General features: G+C 53.5%; 3 long non-coding RNA genes across 3 annotated transcripts; all 3 read right to left on the bottom strand.

Annotated features, from left to right (window-relative positions):
* Positions 1–5744: 5744 nt before the first annotated feature.
* Positions 5745–6428, bottom strand: LOC135302230 (uncharacterized). Its single transcript, XR_010363928.1, has 2 exons — positions 6300–6428; positions 5745–6189 (listed from the first exon to the last, which is right to left on the bottom strand). It is a non-coding gene; the product is annotated as an uncharacterized LOC135302230 (long non-coding RNA).
* Positions 6429–11528: 5100 nt separating this feature from the next.
* LOC135302229 (uncharacterized) lies at positions 11529–12311 on the bottom strand. The gene is made up of 3 exons (XR_010363927.1): positions 12182–12311; positions 11882–12071; positions 11529–11619 (listed from the first exon to the last, which is right to left on the bottom strand). It is a non-coding gene; the product is annotated as an uncharacterized LOC135302229 (long non-coding RNA).
* A 4317-nt stretch (positions 12312–16628) lies between these two features.
* Positions 16629–17529, bottom strand: LOC135302228 (uncharacterized). The gene is made up of 3 exons (XR_010363925.1): positions 17398–17529; positions 17098–17287; positions 16629–16823 (listed from the first exon to the last, which is right to left on the bottom strand). It is a non-coding gene; the product is annotated as an uncharacterized LOC135302228 (long non-coding RNA).
* Positions 17530–22160: the final 4631 nt, after the last annotated feature.

The following is a 22160-nucleotide window of genomic DNA, read 5'->3' as shown; positions in this document are numbered from 1 at the left end:
CAGTATGGTTCCAGTTACTCCCAGTACCATCCCAGTGACTCCCAGATAGTCCCAGTATATTATTCCAGTAGCTTCCTTTATGATTGCTCTGTGATTCCAGTCACTCCTGGCCTCTCCCAGTATATCCCAGTTGCCCGCAGCATGCTTCCACACACTCCCAGTTGCTCCCAGTAGCTTCCACAATTCCAGTTGCTCACAGCAATCCCCAGTCAACTCCAGCATGATTCCAGTTACTCCCTGTATATCCCAGTTGCCCCAACATAGTCCCAGCTGTTCTCAGCTTGCTCCTAGTGACTTCCAATATGATCCCAGTATGACCCCAGTCACCCTCAGTGTGGTCCCAGTTGCTCCAGTATGATCCCAGTTGCTCTCAGTTGCCCCTAGCACTGGCCCAGTCATTCCAAGTGTGATCCCATTCTCCCTCAGCATGGTCCCAGTCAAACCAGTCACCCCCAGTATGGTTACAGACACTCCCAGTATATCCCAGTTGCCCTCAGCATACTCATGGTCCTTCCTAGTCACATCCAGCTAACCCAATACAGTTCCAGTTTCCACCAGTATGATCCCAGTCACTCCCAGTATATCCCAGTTGCTGCCACTATGATCCCTGCTGCCCCACTTCTGGTCCTGCTAGGTCCCAGTGTGCTCTGATCCTGCTCCCAGTGGGTCCCAGTCCTGGGTGTGGTGTGTCCCAGTGTATTCTGGTGTGTCCTGGGGTATCTCGGTGTACCCTGCTGTGTCCCAGTGTCCCAGTCCATCCCAGCCTGTCCCAGTCCATCCCAGCCTGTCCCAATCCATCCCTGTCCCAGTCCATCCCAGCCTGTCCCAGTCCATCCCAGCCTGTCCCAGTCCATCCCAGCCTGTCCCAATCCATCCCTGTCCCAGTCCATCCCAGCTTGTCCCAGTCCATCCCAGCCTGTCCCAATCCATCCCAGCCTGTCCCAGTCCATCCCAGCTTGTCCCAGTCCATCCCAGCCTGTCCCAATCCATCCCAGCCTGTCCCAGTCCATGCCTGTCCCAGTCCATCCCTGTCCCAGTCCATCCCAGCCTGTCCCAGTCCATGCCTGTCCCAGTCCATCCCTGTCCCAGTCCATCCCAGCCTGTCCCAGTCCATCCCTGTCCCAGTCCATCCCAGCCTGTCCCAGTCCGTGCCGGTCCCTTCCCAGCCGCCGTTTCCCGGATCCTGCCCCTCCCGCCCCCGGAGCTGCCGCCGGACGCCCCCCAAGGTGCTGCCGGGGCTCGGGGGCTTCGTGTTGGGCTTTGTCTGCTGGGCTGGGGCTCGGCCTCCCCTGCGGGAGAAGGTGAGGGGGGTCCCCGGGGGTCGTGTCCCCCCTCAGAGCGCGTCTGACTCCCCCATGTCCCCCCCATGCCGGCGTCACCCCCTTTTCTCTGCCCAGAGCTCCCGACCCAGCTCCTGCTCCCCCTGGGAGGGGCTTTGGGGACTCCCCCAGGGACCCCCTTGAATCCCCATTTTGGGGCACTGGGACCTCCCTGCATCTCCTTCCCCAGTTCCAGGACCCCCTGCACTCCCTTATCCTGCACCAACACCCCCTGCACCCCCTTTCCCGGGTATCCCCCTCTGCCAGCCCCTGGATTCCCTGTTTCCATGAGCCCTGGGACCCCCGGACCCCCATTCCTGGCTAGCCTGGGGCACCTCACCCCCAGGCCTCCCTTTGCTGGGAAACCCGGGCTGGGCACGGGGCTCTGCAGCTGCTCTGGGATTTGTGATCCCCCAGAGGAAAGGGAGGGAACAGGAGAGAGAGAGACAAGGGGATCGGCAATCAGGGATCGCAGTCCCAGCTCCCAGTTCTGCTCCGCCGGGGCTGGGACCCGCAGCCACAGGAAAAATGGATCCAGGATCCCAGTTGTCTTAGGTTACAAATAGGGGAATTCTATTCCTATCTGTTAGAGGTGGGGCACTGATTGTCTGTTCATTGGGCACTTTTCTTAATCTCTTCCACAACCAATCCCCCCCCACTTTGTCACTTTGTACAAGGGCAGGCAAGGACAGGACAAGGGAGAATGGATCCAAATGGAGACAGATTAGGTTTAGCTAAGGGATTCAGAAAAAAAGACTCTCCTGGAACAGGTTGCCCACAGAAGGCGTGCATGTCCCGTCCCTGACAGTGGTCAAGGCCGGGCTGCACGGAGCTCCAGACAAGCCGGTCTAGTGCAAGGGCTCCCCAGCCACAGCAGCAGGGTTGCAGCCACGGGATTTTTCAGATCCCTTCTAAGCTCAACCATGGCACGACTCCATGATTCTGGGATGCTTCCCCTCCTCATCCTCTGGCAGAAAAAGAAACTTGGCCCCAAGTTCCAGACTGCAGACCGTGTCTTTTGGCAGCCTGCAACTGTCTCAAGAGAGGATGAAAAGAGATGACATTACTGACACGATTTCCCTTTTCGACTTGAAAATTCAATGCTGCACTCCTGTCCACTCAGGCAAAACTGTCAGAAGAGGCAATTCTTCCCCATGAAATGCTTCGTCTCACCCAAAGAAGAAAGAAGCCACAAGACAGCACTCTTCTTTATTGCTCCATTGTTTTCTTTGGTTATTTCACTAACAGGAATGATTTTGGGGTGTGATTTGTTTCTTTCTCTCTTTCGTTCCGCGGGGCACAGCAGCAACAGCAGCAGCACTTCTCTCCATGGGTCTTCCGTTCGACTTTCCACTGGCTCCCCATCTCCTTCTCGCTCTCACACTCGCTCTACTCCCATCCCGTCCCGTCCGTGTCCCGCCTCTCCCGGGCCGGCTCACGCCGCGTCCCGCACGGCGCCCCTCGGCGGGGCCGCCCCGTGCCCGCCGCTGCCTGGCCCGCCGTGCTTCCGCCTCCGCCAGGCTCTCTCCGTCCCGCCCGTGGCGCCGCTGGAGGTGCCGCTCGCTCTGCTGCTGGCGGAGCAGCACGGTCTTTCGGCTCCGCCTGGCGCGGGCTCTGGCCCGGCCCCGGCCGAGGCCCCGGCCCCGAAGGAAGCCCCTGCCGCGGTTCCGCCCGCAGCCGCCCCGCTGCCGCCCGGCTCCCGGCCCGCCGCCGACAGCGCTGCCGGCAGCTTCCCCGCTCCGAGCTCCGCCGCTCGCCAGCTCGGCCGCCGGCCCCGAGCCGCCGCAGCCCGGGGCGGCTCGGCAAGCAGCAGCGCGCCGGGCGCTCGGCTGCCCCGGGCACAAGAGCGAGAGCGCGGTGCCGCCCGCACGGGCGGAGAAGCCTCGCCCAGAGCAGCTCTGCCGGGAGGGCCGCTGCTGGGCAGCGGCGGCTGCGGCAGCGTTTACTCCGGGACCCGGTAAGAGACGGGGCCGGGTCGGAGCGGGGCGGCGGGCGGCGAGCTGAGCCCGCCGCTGGCCTTGGCTCGCAGGCGGCCATCAAGCGAGCGTGCCGGGAGCGCGTCTGGGAGTGGGCGCGGCCGGTGAGGGAGCGGGGCCCGCGGAGGAGCCGGCGGGGCGTGCCGGGCGGGGCTGAGGCGAGGCCCGGCAGGGCGGCAGGCGGAGGGGAGCGAGCGTGGAGAGAGCGGGGCCCGCGCAGCGTGCCGGGCCGGGCAGTGGCGAGCCGCGGCGGGGCCGGGCAGGGGGCCCAAGGTGCGGCGCAGCATCGGCCCCGCTGTCGGTATCGCGGTCCCCCCGCAGCACAAGGGCGCCCTTGTGGCCCTGGAGCTGGCGCTGCTGTGGAAGGTGTGGCGGCCCGGCTTCCGCGGCGTGGTGCGGCTCCTGGGCTGGTTCGAGGTGCCCGACGGCTTGGCGCTGGTCATGGAGCGTGCGGAGCACAGTCAGGAGCTCTGGTACTTGCTGGAGGAGCGGGGCTTCCTGACGGAGCCCGTGGCGCGGGGGCTGCTCCGCCCGGTGCTGGAGGCCGTGCGGCACCGCAGCAGCCGCGGCGTCTGCACCGCGACATCAAGGCCGAGAACGTCCTCGTGGACCTGGGCATGGGCGAGGCGAAGCTCATCGACTTCGGGTGCGGCACGATCCTCCAGGACACGTTCTACACCCGGATGTCAGGTGAGCCCGAAGCCGGGCCCAGCCGGGCAGCGGAGGTTCCCCCCTTTGCTGGCAGAGGGGAAACAGGGAGGGAGGGAGGGAGAATCCTTCTTCAGCCAGCTGCAGCCCAGTTGCTTTTTGGCAGGGCAGGGGCTGGCTGTTGTGGAACGGGAGCTGGCTGGGAGGGAGGGAGGGAGCAGCATGGGCCTGATGAGCTGCGCCCGTGTCCCATAGGAATGCCGGAGTACAGCCCAGCGGAGTGGATCCTCTTTGGCTGCTCCCATGGCCAGCCAGCCACCATCTGGTCCCTGGGCATCCTGGTGTACGAGCTGTGCTGTGGGCACCTTCCTTTCCACAGCAGATGTGGAAAGGCCATTGGATCCACACCATCCAAAAGACCTGGTTTTCCCGTGCCTCTCCCTGGCTAGAGGCAGGGCCCCTTTAGCCGTGGTTATTCTTTCTTTCCTGGGCATTCATACTAGAGGTACCTTTTAAGGGGATCTGACAGATCATACCCAGCAGCTTGGTCATAGCAGGAGGCTACCTTCACCTTACTGGAACTCCCTCGATTAGTGTTTCCTTCCTTGAGTTTTCCCTCCTTGTGCTGCTAAGACAGAAGTGGGTTTCCCATCCCACGTTCCCATGCCTTCCCCATGGTCACTCAGGAAGAAGCACAGGTCAGCTCGTGGGATGTACTCTCACAGTAGCTGGGGGACGTTGGGCTCTGACTTTGGGGCCTGTGACTTGCACTAGTGCTGCATTTATCTTACCTCCTGCCTCATCTCCCTCATTTCCTCTTTAAATTCTTTTCTGAGGTCCTTAACCACAGCACAGACTGCATCAGGCCTGCATGGGGCCATTGATCACACTCTCATTATTTCTAAGCTTGTTGGTGGCAGAGCCCACTGTGTCTCGGTTGGTATGGGCATTAATGGTTGCAGTGAAGGTGGTGTATTGAGATGGCCCCAGATTTGCCAGACTCCACAGCATTTGGGTGCTCTGATTTCATCTTCGATCTCCTTGGTTCTACAGGGGCGACTGCTGCTGGCTGTGGCTGCCCTTGCAGTTCAGCTGGAACCTGGATGGTTGTAATGTCTGTGGGTTTCACTCCTGCACCGTCAGACTCTTCCTCTTTGACGCAGGGGGAGGGTTTCTCACCAGCTGGGGATGTGTGTGTGCTCCTTCAGCATCTGGCCACCTCCTTGTTTGGGGAAGGGTTTTCTTTTCTGTTCTTCCTTTTCACCTGTAGAATTTCTTGCCAGTGAGTTGCTAATGGCTGGTGATTGCTGGGTGCTTCAGACAAGGGAGAGCTCTGTTTCTTTGGGAGTTTTCCCTGGGGAAGCAGGAGGAGGGCCAGAGCTACGGTGGGATTTGGGCTGGGGGAAGGGGCTGGGTGCAGCTCCTAGCCCTGTCTTGGCTTTGGAGGAGCACTGTGGGAGCCACTGCTCTTGGGGAAAGGAATTCCACTGCTGCTGCAGGAGCCCAGACCAGAGCTGCTTCCTCTGCCGTGGGGTGAGCCTCTGCTGGTGACAACAGCCACTGAACTGGGACCTTATTAACACCCACCTCAATAAAGGAGACACCAATCCCCTTCTGCTCGGGTGCCTGGGATCCTGAGCTCGGCTCTCCCTGCCCTGCTGGGAGCCCCTCACCCCTGCCTGTTAGCTGTACTTAGCCGAAGCAGGAGGCCCGAGGCATCATCTTACAAGGGTAACAAGGCTCTTCTTTTATAGGGCTTTACCTATATGCAACATTGACATACAATTCTTTCAGTCTTAAAGAATAATCTTAAATTTCATTCACGTGAATTTTGACCTCTGTAATATTTGTGTATGATAGATTTGAGTTAACTCTGTTCTGAATCATGTCTTCATAGAATCATAGACTCATGGAATCACTAAGGTTGGGAAAGGTCTGTGAGACCATGGAGTCCCAGCAGTGCTCGATGCCCAGCTTGTCCCCAGCCCAGAGCCCTGAGTGCCACCTGCAGGCCTTCCTGGGACAGCTGCAGGGATGGGCACTGCAAAGCTCCCTGGGCAGCCCCTGCCAAGGCCAGAGCAGCATTTCCCTGGGGAAATTCCTCCTGGTGTCACTTCCATCTCCTTGATGTCATCCTCCACATCTACTTCCATGTCCTCAACCTGCTCTTCCACGTCCACCTCCATCATCTCTTCCTCATTCAGCACCATGTCCACTTCCATCGCCACCACAGTGTCTCTGTTAGTCTGCAAGAGACAGCACAATGTCACAGTGGGGTTCCTGTCCCACACCATCCATTCCCACATGGCTGCAGCCTGCTCAAGCAGGCTGCCTCCTCCCTGGAATGGCACAGTACCTCCACTGGCGCAGCAGTGCTCATCCTGCTGGGGTTGGTGCTCCAGAGCAGGCAGCGGGAAAAGCCCAGGCAGCAGCAGCAACAGCTGAGTGCTGACGGGCAGAGCGCAGAGCGAGCGCCAACTGAGCGCTGGCAGCAGGCAGAGTGTCTGCTGTGGTGGTTTCCAGGTGCTGGACGTTCCACCTGGAACACTGTGGGAGCTGTGATGTCACAGAAGTTTCAGGGCCGCTCCACACTGGGAGGTGGGCGTGGTGGAATGATGAAATCCTTGAATGGTTTGGCTAGGAAGGGACCCTAAAGATCATCTGGTTGCAAGCTGAGCAGCCTCCCAGCACAGCAGGTTGCTGCGGCCCCTGTCCAAGCTGGCCTTGGATGTTGGTGGGCATGGGGTATGCACAGCCTCTCTGCGCTGGTCCCTGTGTCAGGGACAAGCACCCTGACAGGAAAGAACTTCTTGCCATCATGGAATGGATTCCAGCTCTTGCAGTTTCATCCCATTCCCCCTTGTTCTGTGACTTCAGTTGCTGACAAAGAGTCCTCTCCCACTTCCCTGTGGGTCAGGCTGTTCCTGCAGTGTCACACATGTGGCTGAAGCTACAGCCAGGAGAGAGAGAAGCCAAGCTGGCAGAGAGAGGAAATGGGGAAAGTGACATGAGAGATGAGAGGAGAAGGAAAAAGTAGAGACATGCAAGGCATTGGGTTGGGTGATTTGTGGCATTCCTGCCTTTTATTAGAGGCCAGGTTCTCTGGTGCACTCAATGACTGTGTGATTGCGGCGTGTCCACAGTGAGCCCGTGTGAGCGAGCTGCACTCCCAGAGGCCGGAGCACACTTGCTTCAAGTGCTGATGAATGAGGCCAGAGATGGGTCTTTGTGTGGAACTCCAAACGCTGTGCATTGCCATGAAGAGGGTCCAGGGCCAGAGAGAAAATGAGGCTGGGGTCTGAGGGTTTCATTCGGGGGGGAGAAGGGGTGAAGCCAGGACCAGCAGGGGAGAAGAGAGAGGAGAACATTCTCTGGAGAGTAGATATAAGGAAAAAATGGCAGTTGAAGTGGGTGATAGCAACAAAACCTGCAGACTGCAAGAGGCTGCAAGTGGCCATGGGTGAGAGCCTTGCATTCAGAGGGGTTTCTCTGTTTCACCTTGGTCCCCTTTGCCCTAAGGTATCACAGTTGCAATGAGAGGCCCCTGGGCCTCCACAAGTGCCCCCTTTTTGTTTTCAAGAATGAAGGCTTCTGCCATGGACTTTTGCAAGCGTTGAGCAAAACTGGATAGAATAACCAAGACAATGAATACCAGAAACAAAGCCCACAAAACAGTCTTGACTAAATCACAGAATCACAGAATCATGAGTTTGGAAGAGACCCCTAAGATCATCAAGTCCAACCTATGCCCTAACATCTCAACTAGACTATAGCACCAAGTGGCATGTCCAGTCTTTTTTTAAACACATCCAGTGATGGTGATTCCACCACCTCCCTGGGAAGACAGTTCCAGTGCTTTATTATTCTTTCAGTGAAAATTTTTTTCCTAATATCTAACCTATACCTTCCCTGACGTAGCTTGAGACTGTGTCCCCTTGTTCTGTCAGTTGCTGCCCGGTGGAAGAGACCGACCCCCACCTGTCTACAACCTCCCTTCAGGAAGTTGTAGAGAGCAATAAGGTCACCTCTAAGCCTCCTCTTCTCCAGGCTAAACAACCCCAGCTCCCTCAAATGTTCCTCGTAGGGCTTGTTTTCCAAGCCCCTCACCAGCCTCGTTGCTCTCCTCTGGACACGCTCAAGTATCTCAATATCCTTCCTAAATTGAGGGGCCCAGAACTGGACACAGTACTCAAGATGTGGCCTCACCAGTGCCGAGTACAGGGGGAGAATGACCTCCCTGCTCCTGCTGCTCACACAAGTCCTAATGCAGGCCAGGATGCCGTTGGCCTTCTTGGCCACCAAGGCACATTGCTGGCTCATATCCAATCGGCTGTCAACCAGCACCCCCAGGTCCCTTTCTGCCTGAACACTATCCAGCCACACCGTCCCCAGCCTGTAACGCTGTAGGGGATTTTTGTGGCCAAAATGCAGAACACGGCACTTAGACTTATTAGACTTCATATTGTTGGACGTAAAGATGAAAGCCAGCCTTTCATGCCCCAGTCTTTCAACAGTCCAGTGAGCCAGTCGTTGTTGCCTTTTGTCTGGATCTTATTGATTTGATCTGTGAGCAGCTGGCCGCTCTGGTATACTGAGTCCCTATGTGAGAAGAGGTTGACATGCGTGGCCATGGGCAAGAAATTGTGGCTTGGCTGTGGAACCACCCATGTGAAGGCATGCGGCATAGTTAGGAGCATCCAGCTTCCTGCTGCAGTGGCAACAAAGGACAGCATCCTTTGACTTTAGCTAATTTAGTAGTGGGTGGAGGCTTGGGTGGCCTGAAAGTAAAGAGATAGGGAGATTGCAATGTGAAACTGAAATTCTGGTCCCACTACACTTTCTCTTCTGTAAGGCAAGGGTTTGAAGTCAGCTTATTAGAAGAATCAAATATCAAGGCTAGAATACAGTTTTTCCAATTGTTAAGCGGGATATCGCAGTTAGTGGTGTCTGAGCTCTCTTGGTGTTGGTGTGTGTGGTCCACACTGCTTAGGAGATCTTCTTCTGTCCTTCTTCTTCTTTTGCAGGCTGCTGCTGTCTATCTTAGGCTTTTGTTCTGTTTTTCTGATGGTGGCTGTGGTGTTTGCCTGGCCATTGGCAGAAGAGTTTTATGTTTTTTGCTGGGATGCGTCTTGGGCCTGCTGCTGTAGAGACACAAGCATATCCTCCCTCCCAAGTAATGAATGGGAAAGGGCCCATAATTTCTTTGGATTCAGGGTCTTTGATCAACACAGGTGGCTTTTCTTTTTATTGGGCTGCCAATTAAATATAAAATGCCTGATGACTGGGGGAGTTGTTCAAAAAGTTGAGCACATCAAGGGCCTTGGCCAGGCTCTCAATGGGAGATACTATGTGGACTCCCTGTCTCTGTTGATCAGGGATCCTTTGGATGGAAGAGTGGGCCCTCTGGACGATGGACTGTCCTGTGGCAGAGTGTGGTATGGCTGTGACATGTTTTGTAGCCCACTGGTCAGAAAATGGTTGGAATCAGTGGGAGGTATAAGCAGGACCATGATCAGTTTTAATTTCCTGTGGAACAGGGGAGGTGGAAAAGGCTAAAAAGTAACGTTTTATAGCATCTTTTGATTTTTCAGCAGCATGGGCGGGGGCAGAAACCGCAGCGTTGTCGGTGTGGATTGAGACGGGGATGTATTTTAGTCTCCCAAAAGGGGCTTGGTGTGTGATGTGTGATTGCCCGATCTGGAGGCATCTTGGATTGAGTCCTCTTGGATTGAGTGCAGCTCTGACAGAAGCAAAGGCACGTTGCTGACAATTTGGGCAGGTGGCTGCCATGAATCTTGCCTGATCTTGGGTAATTTTAAAGATGCTGAGCGGTGCAGGAATGTTTTGATGGTAGAAGTGGTGGCGGATCCTAGCCTGGTCAGAAAGATTCCGTAGGGAGGTTTGGAGAAGCATTGCTGAGGCATCTGCTCTAGCATTGCCTACTATAAATGCAGGAAGGGTGGTATGAGGCCTTGTGTGCATGATATAGCGTGGGTGTTGTCTGTGGGACAGAAGAGAAATGAAAGGGGAAAGCAAATGCTCTAGTTGGGGTTAGAAATGTCTTTGAAAATGGAATTTTCGGCCCGCTGCACTAGGTCATAGACATGTGCCGAATCAGTGATCAAAGGAAGAGGTTCTTTGAAAGTGGAGAAGGTCCTAAGGACTGCAGTCAATTCAGCAATTTGGGCAGGGTGAGGATCCCCTGGCTTGGCTTTTGTCTCTTGAGCAATGCGGGCCCAGGGCAGTGCAGAGCAGGGTGGGAAGCAGAGCCCGGAGCCTTTGGAGGCTGCAAGCCTTAAACATCAGCCCCTGCAGCAGCCCAGATGCAGGTGCCACAGTTGCCAAGGCTGTCAAGGCCTTGAGAGCGGGCAGGTGGATTTTGCATCCCTGTGGGCTGATGGCGGCTCTGGAGCCAGGAGTGGCTGTGGCTGCAGCAGGAAGGGTGGCTGAAAGTTTCCTGCCTTGCTTTGGTGGCATGGCTGCAGGGGCCAGTGCAGCGAGAGCCCCCTCTGTGCTGGTGACAGCTCAGCTCTTGGGGACGCGGCTGTGCCCCAGCCCAGGAGCAGCAGCAGTGGCCAGCGGCAGCAGTGGTGTCAGTGGGACCCCCTGTGCACAGGGAGCCCCAGCCGCGGGGTGGCCGTGGCAGCAGCCCCAGGGAGCTCCAGCCCCGGGATCCCGGAACAAGTGGAAATCCCAACTGTGCAAACGCTGCCTGTGCCTCTTGGGTTTTCTTTGGTTGAGGGGATTTCGAGGTACGTTAGAAGTCTCTTTTTCTCTAACTTAGCTGTCGAAGGAAGAGTTGAGAAGTATGTGCTTCACTCTCTTAAGGTTGATTTTTATATTTTGTCTAAAACATTTTTTTGCTGGCCTGCTGAGGTTTGTTCAGCAGGTCAGCTTAAGGTACTCTTTTTGCCTCTTGGGTTGGTGTTATCTTTTATATTAAAACCTGACTATACTATGTTTACAAGAATGTTTTAATAGCTATTACTTAAGTTAGATAGTGACTTTCTACTTGAAACCAATATGTGAATGGTAATATCGTCTTTCATATGGATGCTAGCGAGAAGAAAGAGGAAGGACTGGGTACACCCAAATTTTTCTATCTATGTAGATAATACCAAACTCTTTCGTACAAGGTTCAAAACCTCTGTCTACAGTGCTCTAAATGTTTTCCGTTCATTTTGTGATTACTATTACTAGACTATCTAAATTGTTGTGACTTTTAATTCTTGACATAAAGGTGGTAACATGCTTTATGGGTTAAATTCAAAGGCCCAGGGGTCTTTGGCTACATGCCAGGGTCTCTGAACCCCCTGCCAGGGATTTAAAGCCCCCTGGCTGGGGCTGGAATCATTTAGGATGGTCAGGGGGAGGTCCGGGGTTCTGACAGTGCCCAAAGGAATGAGAAAGAGAAGTGAAGTTTTATAAAGAATCATTATTTATTTGCTGAACATCGGCAAACACGAGGATTTACAGAACACATTTCATTACAACAATCCTCATAACAACAACAACAACAATCTACTGCACATATTTCCATGGGATCCTATGGAGTAACAATCTTCAAAACATATTTACAAAGAACTACTAACCTAAGAACATATTTACAAAAATATCCTAACTTTTCAAACATATATACACCGCCGTAATATCTACAGCCATCATCTGCATCAGTCCTGGAAGGAAGAAAGAAGCAAAGCTGGAGTCAGCTGCCAGCACTGGGCCCAGCTGGGCCCCAGGAGCTGGGACAGGGCTGGCAGGGCTGGTGTGGCCCCAGGCAAGTGCAGGGCAGGCCAGGGCTGGTGCTTGTGGCAGCACAATCCAGGCCCCCTGCGGGCAGCGTGTCCCTGAGCGGGGCCATCCAGCCCAGCCCCAGCCTGGCGCCAGGGCAGCCACTGTGTCTGTGGGCAGGGCATGGGGAGCATCTGCCTGTCTTACTTGTGGGGCTCCATCTTCATCCAAGGACCATGGGCTCCTCCTCATCCTTCTCATCCACTTCCATCTCCTCGATGTCATCCTCCTCATCAACTTCCATCTCCTCAACCTGGTCTTCCACGTCCACCTCCATCATCTCTTCCTCATTCAGCACCATGTCCACTTCCATCGCAACCACAGTGTCTCTGTTAGTCTGCAAGAGACAGCAGAATGTCACAGTGGGGTTCCTGTCCCACACCATCCATTCCCACATGGCTGCAGCCTGCTCAAGCAGGCTGCCTCCTCCCTGGAATGGCACAGTACCTCCACTGGCGCAGCAGTGCTCATCCTGCTGGGATTGGTGCTCCAGAGCAGGCAGCAGGAAAAGGCCAGGCAGCAGCAGCAACAGCTGAGTGCTGACGGGCAGAGTGCAGAGCGAGCGCCAACTGAGCGCTGGCAGCAGGCAGAGTGTCTGCTGTGGTGGTTTCCAGGTGCTGGACGTTCCACCTGGAACGCTGTGGGAGCTGTGATGTCACAGAAGTTTCAGGGCCGCTCCACACTGGGAGATGGGCATGGTGGAATGATGAAATCCTTGAATGGTTTGGCCTGGAAGGGACCCTAAGGATCATCTGGTTCCAAGCTGAGCAGCCTCCCAGCACAGCAGGTTGCTGCGGCCCCTGTCCAAGCTGGCCTTGGATGTTGGCGGGCATGGGGTATGCACAGCCTCTCTGCGCTGGTCCCTGTGTCAGGGACAAGCACCCTGACAGGAAAGAACTTCTTGCCATCATGGAATGGATTCCAGCTCTTGCAGTTTCATCCCATTCCCCCTTGTTCTGTCACTTCAGTTGCTGACAAAGAGTCCTCTCCCACTTCCCTGTGGGTCAGGCTGTTCCTGCAGTGTCACACATGTGGCTGAAGCTGCAGCCAGGAGAGAGAGAAGCCAAGCTGGCAGAGAGAGGAAATGGGGAAAGTGACATGAGAGATGAGAGGAGAAGGAAAAAGTAGAGACATGCAAGGCATTGGGTTGGGTGGGCTGCGGGATTCCTGCCTTTTATTAGAGGCCAGGTTCTCTGGTGCACTCAATGACTGTGTGATTGCGGCGTGTCCACAGTGAGCCCGTGTGAGCGAGCTGCACTCCCAGAGGCCGGAGCACACTTGCTTCAAGTGCTGATGAATGAGGCCAGAGATGGGTCTTTGTGTGGAACTCCAAACGCTGTGCATTGCCATGAAGAGGGTCCAGGGCCAGAGAGAAAATGAGGCTGGGGTCTGAGGGTTTCATTCGGGGGGGAGAAGGGGTGAAGCCAGGACCAGCAGGGGAGAAGAGAGAGGAGAACATTCTCTGGAGAGTAGATATAAGGAAAAAATGGCAGTTGAAGTGGGTGATAGCAACAAAACCTGCGGATTGCAAGAGGCTGCAAGTGGCCATGGGTGAGAGCCTTGCATTCAGAGGGGTTTCTCTGTTTCACCTTGGTCCCCTTTGCCCTAAGGTATTACAGTTGCAATGAGAGGCCCCTGGGCCTCCACAAGTGCCCCCTTTTTGTTTTCAAGAATGAAGGCTTCTGCCATGGACTTTTGCAAGCGTTGAGCAAAACTGGATAGAATAACCAAGACAATGAATACAAGAAACAAAGCCCACAAAACAGTCTTGACTAAATCACAGAATCACAGAATCATGAGTTTGGAAGAGACCCCTAAGATCATCAAGTCCAACCTATGCCCTAACATCTCAACTAGACTATAGCACCAAGTGGCATGTCCAGTCTTTTTTTAAACACATCCAGTGATGGTGATTCCACCACCTCCCTGGGAAGACAGTTCCAGTGCTTTATTATTCTTTCAGTGAAAATTTTTTTCCTAATATCTAACCTATACCTTCCCTGACGTAGCTTGAGACTGTGTCCCCTTGTTCTGTCAGTTGCTGCCCGGTGGAAGAGACCGACCCCCACCTGTCTACAACCTCCCTTCAGGAAGTTGTAGAGAGCAATAAGGTCACCTCTAAGCCTCCTCTTCTCCAGGCTAAACAACCCCAGCTCCCTCAAATGTTCCTCGTAGGGCTTGTTTTCCAAGCCCCTCACCAGCCTCGTTGCTCTCCTCTGGACACGCTCAAGTATCTCAATATCCTTCCTAAATTGAGGGGCCCAGAACTGGACACAGTACTCAAGATGTGGCCTCACCAGTGCCGAGTACAGGGGGAGAATGACCTCCCTGCTCCTGCTGCTCACACAAGTCCTAATGCAGGCCAGGATGCCGTTGGCCTTCTTGGCCACCAAGGCACATTGCTGGCTCATATCCAATCGGCTGTCAACCAGCACCCCCAGGTCCCTTTCTGCCTGAACACTATCCAGCCACACCGTCCCCAGCCTGTAACACTGTAGGGGATTTGTGTGGCCAAAATGCAGAACACGGCACTTAGACTTATTAGACTTCATATTGTTGGACGTAAAGATGAAAGCCAGCCTTTCATGCCCCAGTCTTTCAACAGTCCAGTGAGCCAGTCGTTGTTGCCTTTTGTCTGGATCTTATTGATTTGATCTGTGAGCAGCTGGCCGCTCTGGTATACTGAGTCCCTATGTGAGAAGAGGTTGACATGCGTGGCCATGGGCAAGAAATTGTGGCTTGGCTGTGGAACCACCCATGCGAAGGCATGCGGCATAGTTAGGAGCATCCAGCTTCCTGCTGCAGTGGCAACAAAGGACAGCATCCTTTGACTTTAGCTAATTTAGTAGTGGGTGGAGGCTTGGGTGGCCTGAAAGTAAAGAGATAGGGAGATTGCAATGTGAAACTGAAATTCTGGTCCCACTAAACTTTCTCTTCTGTAAGGCAAGGGTTTGAAGTCAGCTTATTAGAAGAATCAAATATCAAGGCTAGAATACAGTTTTTCCAATTGTTAAGCGGGATATCGCAGTTAGTGGTGTCTGAGCTCTCTTGGTGTTGGTGTGTGTGGTCCACACTGCTTAGGAGATCTTCTTCTGTCCTTCTTCTTCTTTTGCAGGCTGCTGCTGTCTATCTTAGGCTTTTGTTCTGTTTTTCTGATGGTGGCTGTGGTGTTTGCCTGGCCATTGGCAGAAGAGTTTTATGTTTTTTGCTGGGATGCGTCTTGGGCCTGCTGCTGTAGAGACACAAGCATATCCTCCCTCCCAAGTAATGAATGGGAAAGGGCCCATAATTTGTTTGGATTCAGGGTCTTTGATCAACACAGGTGGCTTTTCTTTTTATTGGGCTGCCAATTAAATATAAAATGCCTGGTGACTGGGGGAGTTGTTCAAAAAGTTGAGCACATCAAGGGCCTTGGCCAGGCTCTCAATGGGAGATAATATGTGGACTCCCTGTCTCTGTTGATCAAGAATCCTTTGGATGGAAGAGTGGGCCCTCTGGACTATGGACTGTCCTGTGGCAGAGTGTGGTATGGCTGTGACATGTTTTGTAGCCCACTGGTCAGAAAACGGTTGGAATCAGTGGGAGGTATAAGCAGGACCATGATCAGTTTTAATTTCCTGTGGAACAGGGGAGGTGGAAAAGGCTAAAAAGTAACGTTTTATAGCATCTTTTGATTTTTCAGCAGCATGGGCAGGGGCAGAAACCGCAGCGTTGTCGGTGTGGATTGAGACGGGGATGTATTTTAGTCTCCCAAAAGGGGCTTGGTGTGTGATGTGTGATTGCCCGATCTGGAGAGTCTTTAGTCCTCTTGGATTGAGTGCAGCTCTGACAGAAGCAAAGGCACGTTGCTGACTATTTGGGCAGGTGGCTGCCATGAATCTTGCCTGATCTTGGGTAATTTTAAAGATGCTGAGCGGTGCAGGAATGTTTTGATGGTAGAAGTGGTGGCGGATCCTAGCCTGGTCAGAAAGATTCCGTAGGGAGGTTTGGAGAAGCATTGCTGAGGCATCTGCTCTAGCATTGCCTACTATAAATGCAGGAAGGGTGGTATGAGACCTTGTGTGCATGATATAGTGTGGGTGTTGTCTGTGGGACAGAAGAGAAATGAAAGGGGAAAGCAAATGCTCTAGTTGGGGTTAGAAATGTCTTTGAAAATGGAATTTTCGGCCCGCTGCACTAGGTCATAGACATGTGCCGAATCAGTGATCAAAGGAAGAGGTTCTTTGAAAGTGGAGAAGGTCCTAAGGACTGCAGTCAATTCAGCAATTTGGGCAGGGTGAGGATCCCCTGGCTTGGCTTTTGTCTCTTGAGCAATGCGGGCCCAGGGCAGTGCAGAGCAGGGTGGGAAGCAGAGCCCGGAGCCTTTGGAGGCTGCAAGCCTTAAACATCAGCCCCTGCAGCAGCCCAGATGCAGGTGCCACAGTTGCCAAGGCTGTCAAGGCCTTGAGAGCGGGCAGGTGGATTTTGCATCCCTGTGGGCTGATGGCGGCTCTGGAGCCAGGAGTGGCTGTGGCTGCAGCAGGAAGGGTGGCTGAAAGTTTCCTGCCTTGCTTTGGTGGCATGGCTGCAGGGGCCAGTGCAGCGAGAGCCCCCTCTGTGCTGGTGACAGCTCAGCTCTTGGGGACGCGGCTGTGCCCCAGCCCAGGAGCAGCAGCAGTGGCCAGCGGCAGCAGTGGTGTCAGTGGGACCCCCTGTGCACAGGGACCCCCAGCCGCGGGGTGGCCGTGGCAGCAGCCCCAGGGAGCTCCAGCCCCGGGATCCCGGAACAAGTGGAAATCCCAACTGTGCAAACGCTGCCTGTGCCCAAAGGAATGACAAAGAGAAGTGAGGTTTTAAAAAGAAGCCGTATTTATTTGCCAAAGATTGCCAAACTCTAGGATTTACAGAACACCTTTCATTACAACAATCCTTATAACAACAACAACAATAACAATCTACAGGATTTATTTACATGGGATCCTATGGACTAACAATCTTCAAAACATATTTACAGAGAACTACTAACCTAAGAACATATTTACAAAAATATCCTAACTTTTCAAACATATATACACAGGCGTAATAGGTACGGCCATCATCTCCAGCAGTCCTGGAAGGAAGAGAGAAGAAAAGCTGGAGTCTGCTGCCAGCCCTGGGCCCAGCTGGGCTGGGAGCTGGGCCACAGGAGCTGGGACAGGACTGGCAGGGCTGGTGTGGCCCCAGGCAAGTGCAGGGCAGGCCAGGGCTGGTGCTTGTGGCAGCACAATCCAGGCCCCCTGCGGGCAGCGTGTCCCTGAGCGGGGCCATCCAGCCCAGCCCCAGCCTGGCGTCAGGGCAGCCACTGTGTCTGTGGGCAGGGCATGGGGAGCATCTGCCTGTCTTACTTGTGGGGCTCCATCTTCATCCAAGGACCATGGGCTCCTCCTCATCCTTCTCATCCACTTCCATCTCCTCGATGTCATCCTCCTCATCAACTTCCATCTCCTCAACCTGGTCTTCCACATCCACCTGCATCCTTTCTTCCTCATTCATCACCATGTCCACTTGCATCTCCTCCACAGTGTCTCTGTTAGTCTGCAAGAGACAGCGCAATGTCACAGTGGGGTTCCTGTCCCACACCATCCATTGCCACGTGGCTGCAGCCTGCTCAAGCAGGCTGCCCCCTCCCTGGAATGGCACAGTACCTCCACTGGCGCAGCAGTGCTCATCCTGCTGGGATTGGTGCTCCAGAGCAGGCAGCAGGAAAAGGCCAGGCAGCAGCAGCAACAGCTGAGTGCTGACGGGCAGAGCGCAGAGCGAGCGCCAACTGAGCGCTGGCAGCAGGCAGAGTGTCTGCTGTGGTGGTTTCCAGGTGCTGGACGTTCCACCTGGAACACTGTGGGAGCTGTGATGTCACAGAAGTTTCAGGGCCGCTCCACACTGGGAGGTGGGCGTGGTGGAATGATGAAATCCTTGAATGGTTTGGCTTGGAAGGGACCCTAAAGATCATCTGGTTGCAAGCTGAGCAGCCTCCCAGCACAGCAGGTTGCTGCGGCCCCTATCCAAGCTGGCCTTGGATGTTGATGGGCATGGGGTATGCACAGCCTCTCTGCGCTGGTCCCTGTGTCAGGGACAAGCACCCTGACAGGAAAGAACTTCTTGCCATCATGGAATGGATTCCAGCTCTTGCAGTTTCATCCCATTCCCCCTTGTTCTGTCACTTCAGTTGCTGACAAAGAGTCCTCTCCCACTTCCCTGTGGGTCAGGCTGTTCCTGCAGTGTCACACATGTGGCTGAAGCTGCAGCCAGGAGAGAGAGAAGCCAAGCTGGCAGAGAGAGGAAATGGGGAAAGTGACATGAGAGATGAGAGAAGAAGGAAAAAGTAGAGACATGCAAGGCATTGGGTTGGGTGATTTGTGGCATTCATGCCTTTTATTAGAGGCCAGGTTCTCTGGTGCACTCAATGACTGTGTGATTGCGGCGTGTCCACAGTGAGCCCGTGTGAGCGAGCTGCACTCCCAGAGGCCGGAGCACACTTGCTTCAAGTGCTGATGAATGAGGCCAGAGATGGGTCTTTGTGTGGAACTCCAAACGCTGTGCATTGCCATGAAGAGGGTCCAGGGCCAGAGAGAAAATGAGGCTGGGGAATGAGGGTTTTATATTGGAGGGCGAAGGGGCGAAGGAGGGGAGAAGAGAGGGAAGAACATTATCTGGAGAGTCGATATAAGGAAAAAATGGCAGTTGAAGTGGGTGATAGCAACAAAACCTGCAGATTGCAAGAGGCTGCAAGTGGCCGTGGGTGAGAGCCTTGTATTCAGAGGGGTTTCTCTGTTTCACCTTGGTCCCCTTTGCCCTAAGGTATTACAGTTCAATGGCAGGCCCCTGGGTCTCCACAACTGCCCCCTTTTTGTTTTCAGGAATGAAGGCTTCTGCCATGGACTTCTGCATGCGTTGAGCAAAATTGGATAGAATAACCAAGACAATGAATACCAGAAACAAAGCCCACAAAACAGTCTTGACTAAAGGTGAAAGCCAGCCTTTCGTGTCCCAGTCTTTCAAAAGTCCAGTGAGCCAGTCGTTGTTGTCTTTCGTCTGGATCTTGTTGACTTGATCTGTGAGCAGCTGGACGCTCTGGTATACTGAGTCCTTATGTGAGAAGAGGTTGACAAGCGTGGCCATGGGCAAGAAATTGTGGCTTGGCTGTGGAACCAGCCAGCTGAAGGCATGTGGCATAGTGAGGAGCATCCAGCTTCCTGCTGCAGTGGCAACAAAAGACAGCATCCTTTGACTTTAGCTAATTTAGTAGTGGGTGGAGGCTTGGGTGGCCTGAAAGTAAAGAGATAGGGAGATTGCAATGTGAACCTTAAATTCTGGTCCCACTAAACTTTCTCTTCTGTAAGGCAAGGGTTTGAAGTCAGCTTATTAGAAGAATCCAATATCAAGGCTAGAATACAGTTTTTAGAAAAGTTAAGCGATATATCCCGGATAGTGGTGTCTGAGCTCTCTTGGTGTTGGTCTGTGTGGTCCACACTGCTTAGGAGATCTTCTTCTGTCCTTCTTCTTCTTCTTTTGCAGGCTGCTGCTGTCTCTCTTAGGCTTTCATTCTGTTCTTCTGAAGGTGGCCCTGGTGTTTGCCTGGCCATTGGCAGAAGGGTTTGATGTTTTTTGCTGGGATCCATCTTGGGCGTGCTGCTGTAGAGACACAAGCATATCCTCTCCCCCAAGTAATGAATGGGAAAGGGCCCATAATTTGTTTGGATTCAGGGTCTTTGATCAAGACAGGTGGCTTTTCTTTTCACTGGCCTGCAGTGACATGAAATGCAAAAATGCCTGATGACTGGGGGAGTTGGCTCCATAAATGAGGTGTTGAAAAAGTTGAGCACATCAAGGGCCTTGGCCAGGCTCTCAATGGGAGATACTATGTGGACTCCCTGTCTCTGTTGATCAAGGATCCTTTGGATGGAAGAGTGGGCCCTCTGGACTATGGACTGTCCTGTGGCAGAGTGTGGTATGGCTGTGACATGTTTTGTAGCCCACTGGTCAGAAAACGGTTGGAATCAGTGGGAGGTATTAGCAGGACCATGATCAGTTTTAATTTCCTGTGGAACAGGGAAGGTGGAAAAGGCTAAAAAGGAACGTTTTATAGCATCTTTTGATTTCTCACCAGCATGGGCAAAGGCGAAAACCGCAGCGTTGTCGGTGTGGATTGAGACGGGGATGTATTTTAGTCTCCCAAAAGGGGCTTGGTGTGTGATGTGAGATTGCCCGATCTGGAGAGTCTTTAGTCCTCTTGGATTGAGTGCAGCTCTGACAGAAGCAAAGGCACGTTGCTGACAATTTGGGCAGGTGTTTGCCATGGATCTTGGGTAATTTTAAAGATGCTGAGCGGTGCAGGAATGTTTTGATGGTGGAAGTGGTGGCGGATCCTAGCCTGTTCAAAAACATTCCGTGGGGAAGTTTGGACAACCCTTGCTGGGGCATCTGCTCTAACATTGCCTACTATGAACCCAGGAAGGGTGGTATGAGGCCTTGTGTGCATGATATAGCGTGGGTGTTGTCTGTGGGACAAAAGAGAAATGAATGCTGAAAGCAAATGCTCTAGTTGGGGTTAGAAATGTCTTTGAAAATGGAATTTTCAGCCCGCTGCACTAGGCCATAGACATGTGCCGAATCAGTGATCAAACGAATAGGTTCTCTGAAAGTGGAGAAGGTCCTAAGGACTGCAGTCAATTCAGCAATTTGGGCAGGGTGAGGATCCCCTGGCTTGGCTTTTGTCTCTTGAGCAACGCGGAGGCAGGGCAGTGCAGAGCAGGGTGGGAAGCAGAGCCCGGAGCCTTTGGAGGCTGCAAGCCTTAAACATCAGCCCCTGCAGCAGCCCAGATGCAGGTGCCACAGTTGCCAAGGCTGTCAAGGCCTTGAGAGCGGGCAGGTGGATTTTGCATCCCTGTGGGCTGATGGCGGCTCTGGAGCCAGGAGTGGCTGTGGCTGCAGCAGGAAGGGTGGCTGAAAGTTTCCTGCCTTGCTTTGGTGGCATGGCTGCAGGGGCCAGTGCAGTGAGAGCCCCCTCTGTGCTGGTGACAGCTCAGCTCTTGGGGACGCGGCTGTGCCCCAGCCCAGGAGCAGCAGCAGTGGCCAGCGGCAGCAGTGGTGTCAGTGGGACCCCCTGTGCACAGGGACCCCCAGCCGCGGGGTGGCCGTGGCAGCAGCCCCAGGGAGCTCCAGCCCCGGGATCCCGGAACAAGTGGAAATCCCAACTGTGCAAACGCTGCCTGTGCCTCTTGGGTTTTCTTTGGTTGAGGGGATTTCGAAGTATGTTAGAAGTCTCTTTTTCTAACTTAGCTGTCGAAGGAAGAGTTGAGAAGTATGTGCTTCACGCTCTTAAGGTTGATTTTTATGTTTTGTCTAAAACATTTTTTGTCTGGCCTGCTGAGGTTTGTTCGGCAGGTCAGCTCAAGGCACTCTTTTTGCCTCTCGGGTTGGTGTTATCTTTTATATTAAAAAGTGCGTATACTATGTTTACAAGAATGTTTTAATACCTATTACTTAAGTTAGATAGTGACTTTCTACTTGAAACCAATTTGTGGATGCTAACATCATCTTTCATATGGATGCTAGGGAGAAGAAAGAGGAAGGACAGGGTACGCCCAAATTTTTCTATCTTAGAACCTCTGACTTCTATGTAGACAATTCCAAACTCTTTCGTACAAGGTTCAAAACCTCTGTCTACAGTGCTCTAAATGTTTTCCGTTCACTTTGTGATTACTATTACTAGACTATCTAAATTGTTGTGACTTTTAATTCTTGACATAAAGGTGGTAACATGCTTTATGGGTTAAATTCAAAGGCCCAGGGGTCTTTGGCTACATGCCAGGGTCTCTGAACCCCCTGCCAGGGATTTAAAGCCCCCTGGCTGGGGCTGGAATCATTTAGGATGGTCAGGGGGAGGTCCGGGGTTCTGACAGTGCCCAAAGGAATGAGAAAGAGAAGTGAAGTTTTATAAAGAAGCAGTATTTATTTGGCGAAGATCGGCAAACACGAGGATTTACAGAACACCTTCCATTACAATAATCCTTATAACAACAACAACAACAACAATCTACAGCAGATATTTCCGTGGGATCCTATGGAGTAACAATCTTCAAAACATATTTACAGAGAACTACTAACCTAAGAACATATTTACAAAAATATCCTAACTTTTCAAACATATATACACCGCCGTAATATCTACAGCCATCATCTGCATCAGTCCTGGAAGGAAGAAAGAAGCAAAGCTGGAGTCAGCTGCCAGCACTGGGCCCAGCTGGGCTGGGAGCTGGGCCACAGGAGCTGGGACAGGACTGGCAGGGCTGGTGTGGCCCCAGGCAAGTGCAGGGCAGGCCAGGGCTGGTGCTTGTGGCAGCACAATCCAGGCCCCCTGCGGGCAGCGTGTCCCTGAGCGGGGCCATCCAGCCCAGCCCCAGCCTGG

This window comes from Passer domesticus, chromosome 6 (genome assembly GCF_036417665.1).
Source record: "Passer domesticus isolate bPasDom1 chromosome 6, bPasDom1.hap1, whole genome shotgun sequence".
Classification (NCBI taxonomy): Eukaryota; Metazoa; Chordata; class Aves; order Passeriformes; family Passeridae; genus Passer; species Passer domesticus.
Note: the sequence above shows the minus strand (reverse complement) of the source record. Positions and strands in the feature narration are given on the sequence as shown.